Source organism: Meleagris gallopavo, chromosome Z, assembly GCF_000146605.3.
Source record: "Meleagris gallopavo isolate NT-WF06-2002-E0010 breed Aviagen turkey brand Nicholas breeding stock chromosome Z, Turkey_5.1, whole genome shotgun sequence".
Classification (NCBI taxonomy): Eukaryota; Metazoa; Chordata; class Aves; order Galliformes; family Phasianidae; genus Meleagris; species Meleagris gallopavo.
Window position 1 is genome coordinate 37,867,270 of NC_015041.2, and position 10,390 is coordinate 37,877,659.

The window sequence follows — 10,390 nt, forward strand, 5'->3', positions numbered from 1 at the left end:
AGCGGAGGGCCACAAAGATGGTGAAGGGCCTGGAGCATCTCCCCTATGAAGAAAGGCTAAGTGAACTGGGTCTGTTTAGCCTTGAGAAAAGACGACTGAGAGGGGACCTGATCCAGATCTATAAATATCTAAGGTGTGGGGGGCCAGAGTGGCGAGGCCAGACTGTTTTCAGCAGTGTGTGGAGACAGGACAAGGCGGAATGGCCAGAAACTGCAGCATAGGAAGTTTCTGCACAAACGTGCGTAAGAACTTCTTTATGGTGAGGGTGACGGAGTGCTGGAACAGGCTGCCCAGGGAGGTTGTGGAGTCTCCTTCTCTGGACATACTCAAGACCCACCTGGACACCTACTTGTGCGACATGGTGTAGGGAACGTGCTTTGGCAGGGGGCTTGGACTCGATGATCTCTGAAGGTCCCTTCCAACCCCTACAAATCTGTGATTCTGTGATTCTGTTTAGTCTAGAGAGAAGACTCTACAAGAAACATCATTGCAGCCTTTTAATACCCCCCCTAAAAAGGCGGCCTTTGAGAAAGCTGGAGTGAGACTGTTTATAGAGTAGTTCAGTGATAGGACGGGGGGTAATGTCTTCCAAATACCTCTCTTAGTTTAAAGTGATTCTTTACTATGTTGATGATGAGACACGGTAACAGTTTGCCTAGAGAACCTGTGGATGCCCTGTTGCTGGAGATGTTCAAGGCTGGGCTGGATTGGAGCTACCTGATCTAGTGGGAAGGATCCCTGCCTATGGCAGGGGATTGGAGGGTTGGAACTAGATGATGTTTAGGGAAGGGAATTCTGTGATTTTGAAGTTTTTTTTTTTATCTAAGAACATCTGCGTGAGATATCTCAAATATGTGTACTTCTAATATCACTGCATAGAATAGTAACTATTTATACTTACAGTGGGTTTAGAAATGGGATACTGAGGCATAATGATGTTGAGTATATACCAAGGTATCTAAGAGACTTGGTTAGAGGAAGGAAATGGGCTACAATCATCACCTGTGGTGTCTGAAGACAGCCCTTTGCTTAAGAGCTCCTTATGTTGTAAATGCAAATGAATTAAGCCATACCATTATCCATGAAATCCATGAAATGCACATACAGCAGTATAATTGAAAAGATAAACTTAATCTGAAGTGCATTCATTTTTTAGAATTTCATAGAAGATTCTGAGTTGGAAAGGACCCACAAGGATCGTCGAGTCCACTATCTGGAATACTGCAGTATTTATAATGCAGGAGAACATAATTTTCAGTAATTAATTAAGACTATGTTTTGTGGTTTTTATTTGAAGTGTCAAATATAAGTATAGGTTTTGAATGTTAAAGGATAGTAATTTAATGGACATTGATTTACCTTTTTGTCTTTGCTTGTCTAGATGAGTATATGCTGTTCTGTAACTTTTATATTACAGAGGGAGAAAAGAATACCAAACAAAATCTTGCTAAATCTTCTTTTTAGTTGAAATAGTTTTGGTTGTATAACTTTCAGACAACTTTCATGCACTGCATGATAGTATTGAAATATAATCACACTAGGGGTATGAGTCTTAGTTTAGAAGCTAGAAATATGCTAGCATCTTGTGCTTGTACAGCCTAAAGAAAGATACAAAGGAGCTGGAGGTACTTAAAAGTTGGAACCTATGAAAAATTATAACTGTATACATAATTATTTGCTCTTCAGGTATACTTATCCTAATGATGTCCATTACTTTAAGACTATTTAAGACAAGAATTTAGAAATATCCTGTGTGAATATTTTTTGTACTGATACAGCTTTCTGGTATAAAGTGGCATGTAACTAAACATTTAAAGAGTTATATTTGGTTAAAAATATTTGGTCAGACCATGAGATTCTCTTACAGTTTCCTTTTCAGTTTGTAAGGTATCTGGGGACTTCAGAAAACCATTTTACTTACAGGATGTATTTCATATCTTGCACTTGTTTTTAATCAGTTGTAGTCCGTGAATGTCCTGCGTAGGAATTTGTTTGAAGAGGTTTTAAAAAGGATGGTTGTATAATAACAATGACCTAGATGGCGTGTAGACACTTAAGTCTTTTCATTTGTTTTCTCTTGTCCTAATCGTTGAGACAGGAAGCATTCTTAGAATTATTTTCAGATTTTTACAAGTCAGCCTTAGTTCCCTCATATAACAAAAATCCATTGGCTGGATCCAAAAGCAATATTGTTTACTCTGTCATGGTGCCATATGCATACAATTTTTTTGTTTTATTTTGGATGCCTGTTTTTGAAAGAAAGTGCTCAAAAACTTCAACCTATTTTGGATTGTCATCCGTGAATTGTTTGGATATGGAAAAAAGGGCTCCTCAGTATGTCTGTGATTTTTTTTTCCTTGTGGGTCTAAACTGAATACACTAATTGGTTAATTTTATAGCAGACTCAGTAGTCTGATGATCATGTGTAAAAGAGTGGTGATTTTTTTCCTCCATAACTATACTGTCTTTACAACACCACTTTTGTTGTGACAGAATGATGGCTGAGTGAAAAGGAGTTGGGAATTCTGGTCCCTTTCTTAGCTTATATTTTCCTCATTTCCCATCTCAGTATTCAGCTGGGAAGTGAACTGTAGGTCTGAATGCATCTTCTACCTGGGCTATCATGGTGCTTCTGCTTTAGTTGAGATGGCTCTTTCAGTTAAGGAGAAATTGGATGCCTCATTGTTTTGCTGTAACTGCTACCTTTCCATTTCCATTGTTAAGGTCATTGTGAAGGTATCTCTGAAGAAGTCTCCATCTCTGCAGTTCTGCAGTGAGTTGCAGAGTTACTGAAACATACTTTTGTCCTTTCTTATATCACACAAGTGACCTATAGTATGTATGAAAAGTATGCAAGACTGAGTTCTGCTTCTCTGTAATGTTAAAATATACTTACTTTTATCAAGTCAGGTTAATATTTCTAAAACATTCAAAGACAGATGTGCGATGACTGTGAAAGTTTAGGGAGTCCCTGTTAGTTGTTGCTGTTGTCAGAGCACTTGAGTAATTGCTCTTCGTGCTAGACATCAGCTTTTCAGTATCTTACTCCTATTTTTCTTTCCATAGTGAATCACATGCAAGCCAGTGTTTGACTGTTCCTTTCATCAGTGGAAAGTCCGTGTTTCTCAGCTTCCTTACTCTTGAGTAATTTTTGTCTGAATGTGTCTATTACCCTGGAGTCATAGACCAAGTCAAATAATAAAACGTTATAAAATTGTATTTGGATGGCAATGGAAATTCCTTATGACTCAACACAGTTGCTGCTGGAAAGAATTACTTTTGGAGATGCTTATGTGAGTTTTAACTGACTCTACTGTTGTCAGTACCTGTTAAATGTTTATGAAAACCTGATCATAGATACAGAAATGTGAACTGTGCTACTTACTTGCAGATTAAAAAAAAAAAGCAATAGCTCAACATTCATTACACTGGGAAATGAGAGAAGTTGAATCAACATACTGCCAACTCCTTAGGACTCTAGTTACATTAATGACCAATTTATATAAACTTGAAGTCATCAAATGAAAAGTGACCAAACCACGAAGCATAATTAACACAAGGAACTTCACTGAGATTTTATTGTCGTGCTCACTGCTATTAGCATCTTGGCTGAGGAGATGTAGGTAGCCTTGGGAGAGGAACTGCAGATAGAAAGCTGAAGGCTGTTTGTTTTCCCCCTCAGTACCTGCATGTTCCACTGGGGCAGCTTCTCTTCTCCTTCATTTACCAATCTCCTTCATATTACAAATAGTCACGTTGCTGGCCTGCAAAACACTCCAGAACTGGGCATAAAACTAAAGTCTCTTAGTTACAGGAAGGGAGAATTTGGCTACTTAATTTTATATTGTGTTTGCTTTTAAAGTTGAGAGATGGGAGATGAGAATGAAGAGATATATAGAGCGAATGTCAAGTTAAAGATGCTCTTACAAGGATATCCTTCATATTCTATAAGCTAGCATATAATGCAAGTGGCTTTTTTTACAGTTTATTGAAACGAGTGCCATCTTGGCTTAGTTAAGTCTGGGTGGGTGTTTTGCAGCGCAGACTTTCCAAAGCACTGGCAAAGATTTAACAGTAATCCAGCTGAGTTCCCCTAAGGGTTTGAGCTGAAATTCTGACTTTCATATTAAATTAGGCATGGTTACAAGATGAGTTATTTGAAGTTTTTGTGAAGCATGTGACAAACAGAGCAGGCAACTGGGATGAAAATTTTTTTCATGTATGTTTTCTTTGTTGGGTCAAAAATTTATGCAGGTAGAAAAGGTTCTTATTTCTGGAACTTGAGGAAATCCTCCTCAGTATATATATATTTAGTGTATATGTGGGCACATATATGTGTGAGTGTACATATGTATGTGTATATATATATGTATATATACACACACAAACACACACCCTCAAACTTGCCTCAGCATCTTGCACTTTAGAATTTTTCACAGAAAGGGGCTTTCCCCCTTTTTCCTAAGGACCTATAGTTATCATCAACCAGGTATGTGATTTTTTATTTTGTTTTCTTTTGTTCTTCTTTTTTTTTTTTTCTGTTTAAACTTAACTTATATTTTTGAAATATTTTATCAGATTTCTCCTTTGATGTGGTAGTGTCTTAATGGGTTTTCCACTTGTTTCCTTTGACTACATATAACCTATGTTAGTGTGATTCTTTATGGCAGTGTTGGAGTAATTATTAGTATTATTTGTTGTTCCCTGCTACTTCTGGTAGAAACTTTTTAGTAAATTTCAAAATCACCCATCACCAGACTTCCTGTTACAGAATGTGCTGTTTTAAGTAGTGGTGTGAAAGTCTTTTTTTTTTTCAACCCAAGTAACATTAGAAAAACTATTTAATATTCATTCAGATCCAGTGTTTTTGCAGTATGTTGTGAGTTTAGATAAGTGGACTCTGCTTTTAGAAAGGACAGTGGAGTGGTTAAACAGAGCCTGTTGTTTCTTAAATCAAGCATGGACATGTTTGGTAATGGCTAAAAGGTTAGCTGTATCTAAAGGTTGCTCAGTGTAGGTTTCTTAGTAGAAGTAGTTCCTAAAACAGCTAATGAGAGCTGATATTATTTAAAATCCTTTTCTGATTGTTTCAGTATAAGCCAAAGATAGGGTGGATTTGAAGATAAGTAACATCTGAGGTTCTAGAAAAGGTGCTGATGCTCTCAACTTCGTCTTTCGCAGGCATTCCTTCTGAAAGGGAAGGAAACTAGTTTTTATTTACTCTGGAGTTTTTGTTTTACTGATGTATTTCTTTTGTGCGTGACATTCCTTCTAGAATTCTGCAGTTCATACAGGGAGAGAGCATGTGTTTGAACAGAGCAACATATAAGTACTGAGTATATTGTATATAAAGCAGTCTTTGTGAATGTTCAGTCAGAAAGCTCTTCTAAAATTAAAACCATTGCTAAGTCAATTGGAATGATGACGGGAATGATGGAAGGCAAGAGACAGCTGACTGATTTTAGGAGCTGCTGAGCTGAAAGCGTGTAAGACACTGTGCAGTAGGAAGTAGTGAATGGATATTTGCAAACATTGGGTAAGCTGGTCATATCTCTCAGCTCTCTTCCAGTTATTACCTCAAAGAAAAGGAGGTGGTATTTTAAAAGACAATATGGTAAATTAACTTGAATTTAAATGGGATCCAAGCTGTAATTTATCAGGAGAAAAGTATTTGTCCTTATTAAGAAAGACTTTGTCCCAGATGGGAATATCTATCCCCCAGATGATGTTTGTAGCCTTCTATTAGTTTGCTATTAGATAATTTCTGCATAAATTGTTTTGAGCTTTGTATTTTTTTTAATGTCTTGGTTCCATTTAGAAGTGTAATGTTACAAACTTCTTTAACTATATAACTTTCTGATTAGATAGCAGAAAGACCCTTTTGAAGTCATTATGAAAGCCTGCATCTTTGCCTCTCAGGATAGTCTGGAAGCTCCTGAAATGCAGGTCAGGCACTTGTGCGGGTGGCAGTAGGGAGGAGAACCTTCAAACCAATAGTGAGAAATGGGAGGTATACACACTTAAATCTCTGGTAAAGTATTTTTAGATTAACTAGCTACAAGATTAATTACTTCATAACAGTAAACAAACTGATTCAATCAGGAGTTCCCGTTACTAACTAGTACTAATACTAATAAAAGTATCGAAAATAGAATTCATAGCAAACAGGATGTCTGGCCATAACTGTGCAGTTTCAGTTGCCTGGTATTTATTATGCACTTGACCTTCTGTGCTAAGATTAGAAAGCAGTGAGGAGCTTCACGGCTATGAGCAGAGATACCATTTAATCTGACCACACCAGCATGGCAAGCCCTTTTAGGGAGTGAGGCACCATTAAGGGTATTGGAGAAAGATGAATTATCATCTCCATGGCACAGCACATCTGCTGCTCCCATACTGATAGTGACACAATTTTCAGAAAAGATGTTTTATGTGGAATTCTGGCAAATGGCACTATATATTTTTGTGTTACTGATAGTGTTAAAAATATTTTTTATCCATGATATTGAATGCAAACTATCTAGAGTACAGAGACTTTATTATTTATTTATTTAAAATTACACTTTGTTTACCTGCTAAACATGATGTACCAAGTGAATTAACAAACCAGCACTTTTGGGAGATAGGTTATGCTTGTTGGCTAAAATGGCATGGCAAGCCCTCAGTGTATCAAGGGAAACTTCCCTTACCGACAATTTAAAGGTCTTTTAAGATGATTATTTTGTCACATGCGCACTCAAACAGGCATGCCTGCGACTTGAAGTTTGGACAGATGGCACTGACGTTTCAGCACAGAGAACAGTTTGTGTTCACCATGTTAGTCCATTGTGTGATTTCAGATGGGATAGTCGAACTGACTCCAGAAAATTGAAGTGCACAAAACCGTTCTTAGTGTTGTATGCAAATGCTTTTTATTTTTGCATTCATATTGTTGTGATATTCAGTCAGTTATGCCAGTGGCATTTAGCTGAAACTGACCTTCTCAATTGAATACTTCTGTGTTCTGGAAATTTCCACAATTTCAACTGAAAAACAGACTACCTGAAGTTTTAAGGAGCTAATCCATGAGTATAAATAAATTTGTAATAAAAAGTATGTGAGATACTGCTTTTACAAGTTGATGACAAATCTTGACATTTATTGAAGTAGTAGGCTTGGATAAAAATGAGTTTTAAATAAGTTTTTTAAAATATTAGGAGCCTTGCGGGTAAAGCTATCAATTTTCAGCAGTTGAAAGAAATAGGCTGTTTCAAAGTTGGCATGTCTCAGTATGTAAATGTTTTATTTCCCCTAATTTTCAGCTGACTTTGTTCTGAGTAATCTATTTGGTACTATTTTAATAACTCCTCAAACCCTCTAGTGTCTCTGGCAATATGTATGTTGTACTATGGATAATGCTTCATAAATGTATTTTCCTAGGTACTTTTGTAAATAAAGAAGAAATAGGCTCAGAATTTTTCCCAGATCTCTATTGTGGAACAGATACATGTCAGTAATAGATGGGACCTATCTTAGAGAATGGATCTGATTGCCACAAACTGGTCTTATTGGGGAAAGAAATAAAAATAAATGGAAGGAAGGAGTTTGTCTTAATTTGTAGGGATCTGTGTCTCAATTTTGATATGGTTAACTACAGTCAGTAAAACTGTAGATAGAGATCTGTATTTTGTCTCTCTCCCAGTTCTGTACATTTTTATAGTAACCTACTTTTTGATTTTTCTTCTTCTTGGTTTTAAAGGAGGATGTTGGCATATGGTACCAGAAATTCTATTGTGAATCAATGTGTATATTAACAGCATACTTGAAATCAAAGTAATTTGAAATAGGTTTTCCTGGCTTGTTTCTCAGTATCTTTTTGCCAAGCCATATGTTTACCAAGCCTTTGAAAAGCAGAGATATGATTTTCAATTAACTGAAGGAATGTACAACATTCAAGTACCACACCCAACCTGCTCAGGAGGACAATATTTTTTTGTGCCTACATGCCCTTGAATAGTTAAGAAGCAGGTTTCGAGTTGATGTCAGTTCATAGTGGAAAAATACAAGTCTGAAGCTATTGCTTGAGAAGGCAAAATATGTAGGTGAAGGCAAAATGCTGGAAGAACATATGAAACAAGGAGAAGTACTGTTTTCTTGAAGAAACATAGGCAGTAGTAGTGGAATGGAGTTGACAGAGACCTCCTCTCATGTTTGATTTCCTCTCAGACTAGGGGGAGCTTTCTCTAAGATCTTGATTTATTGACCAGCTAATACACTGAAAAGACGCACAGCATATATTTATATACAGTTTTGCTTTGCCTCCTTTCCCTTCCCCTTGAAGAGGAAATAAATGTTGTGTTTTGAGAAACATAATTGTCATTCTATATCTAATTTCAGTATAACTTTTGTAGCTTACAAAGTGTATTCAAAAATGTTTTTTAAAAACTGTCATTGGTTGATAATACTGCTTTTTTGATCTTGTAATACAGCAGACGAGAGTCAGGGATTTCAGACTTTTGTTTGGCTATTACTAGCTAGAGAGGCATGATTAATCTCATCTCTCATTTAAGTCCCTCTAAGTCCTTGCCTAGTCCTCTGCAAGTACAGTGTCTTTTTCAGTGCATCTGAGCTTCAGCAAAATACCTAGGCTTGAAGAAGAATGTGCATATATTTGGGTTTCTGACAACAGAGGATGTGAACTGACTTCTGAAATGTGGATTGCTCTGCAATGAATGTGCTTGGCGCCCACGGAGTGCTTCCTTCTTCCACCTAATATGCTTGCCAGCTGTCCTTGCTTGCTGCCCGTGGGACCGTATGTGGCCTGGTGTGGGCACAGTTCCATTGACAACCTGTCTGATATTTCTAAAAAGCTATGCTGGATGCACAGCCACTTTCCTCAAGGCTGCGGGGAGACATCCAGGATGCTGCTATGGCTCAGGTGTCTTGAAAACTTAATCATCAAGTCCCAAGGCTAGGTAGGAAGGTGCCCAGGAATATGTTGAGTACATAGTCATGCCTGCCTTTGTCACAGCTGACACTTGGAAATGTGCAAGAGCTGGCTGGTTTTAAGCTGCTCATATGGCCTCTTCTGCTCTAGTGTAGTCACAGTAGCCCTTCAGAGGCTTTCTGCTAACCTCATACCTGTGTGAAGTGTTTGTCAGCCCTTCAGTGATGACAGTGGCTAGAAGGCTGGAGCCTGAAGTCTTGTTTTGAGTTCAGGTGCTATTGCTTGGGACTATAAATTCCTTCAAATTAACTGTCATTAAATACTTATTTTTTGCTTTGAAGTTGTAACCTTTGTAAAAAGAAGAAAAAAGAGTAACTAAAACTATTAAACCTTGAAGATTCAACAAATTCTGCTTTTTGGGCCAGAAGTTCAGTCTTCATTTTTTCTTTTTTTTTTTTTTTTTTACTATGGGTCAAGACAGAGTCATGCTCTTCTGCTCTGTTCTGAGAGAGTTAAAGCAGCTTACTTAGTCCAAACTGTTTGTCTTTTGTTGGTCAGACACTGTAGTACCAGGCCAATTTCAAATCTAGGCAATGTAATTCTTCTGTAAGAATCTGTAAGATTTCAGTCATTAGACAAACCCACTGCAGGCATGTGATGCCCATGTTCCCATTAGTCCCACTGTAGTCTAATATACCACATTCAAAGGACCAGTCATTTTTCAAATTGGGGAGAAGATGGAGGGACTGAAGAGTTTAGATTTAGCTGAAACTGGTTTTTACAAACCTGGTATGTACGCGTTCGCTGATGTGGAATGCAACCACTGGATCAACGTTTGCATATCTGGCCTTTTACATTTTGTTGTTTTTATTTATTTTTGAGTGTAATGTTTAAATGTGAGGTCTTGGGTAGAACACACGTCTACTATCAGCTCTGACAGTGAAATACTATTTTGAATCAAAGCTTTTATTTAATTCCATATCACATTTTGCTTCAGTGTTCCTGTGTTTTATGATTCACTTAAAGTTGCCTTATGAAAGTTATAATGCAATATTCCCTCTAATGAAAAGCCACTTGTATTCTTGAAATGAATCTGTATTTATTTAAAGCAAGCGTCACTATATGTTTTCTTCTACAAAACTGCGGTCTGATACAAACTTCATGTAACCTAAGGAATGCAATGACGCTCTTACTAGGTACAAAGCAGTGAAGAACTTGGTGTATTAAATCAGCCTACAGAGAAGCTCAGTGGTTTTGTGTTCTAGTTCGCCTACTTATAATGATCATGCCGTACCTTGGTCACAGCGTGGCTGTTTTAAACAGTCATGAAAGAGTGACTTAAATGCCCAAATACTTCAATAATCATTTTAGATTTTAATTCTCCCCCATTCTTGAAAATATTTTCACTTGCTTAAACAGGAAACTAACTGAAATATTCCAGTAATCCACTGTATGTGCCTTTTA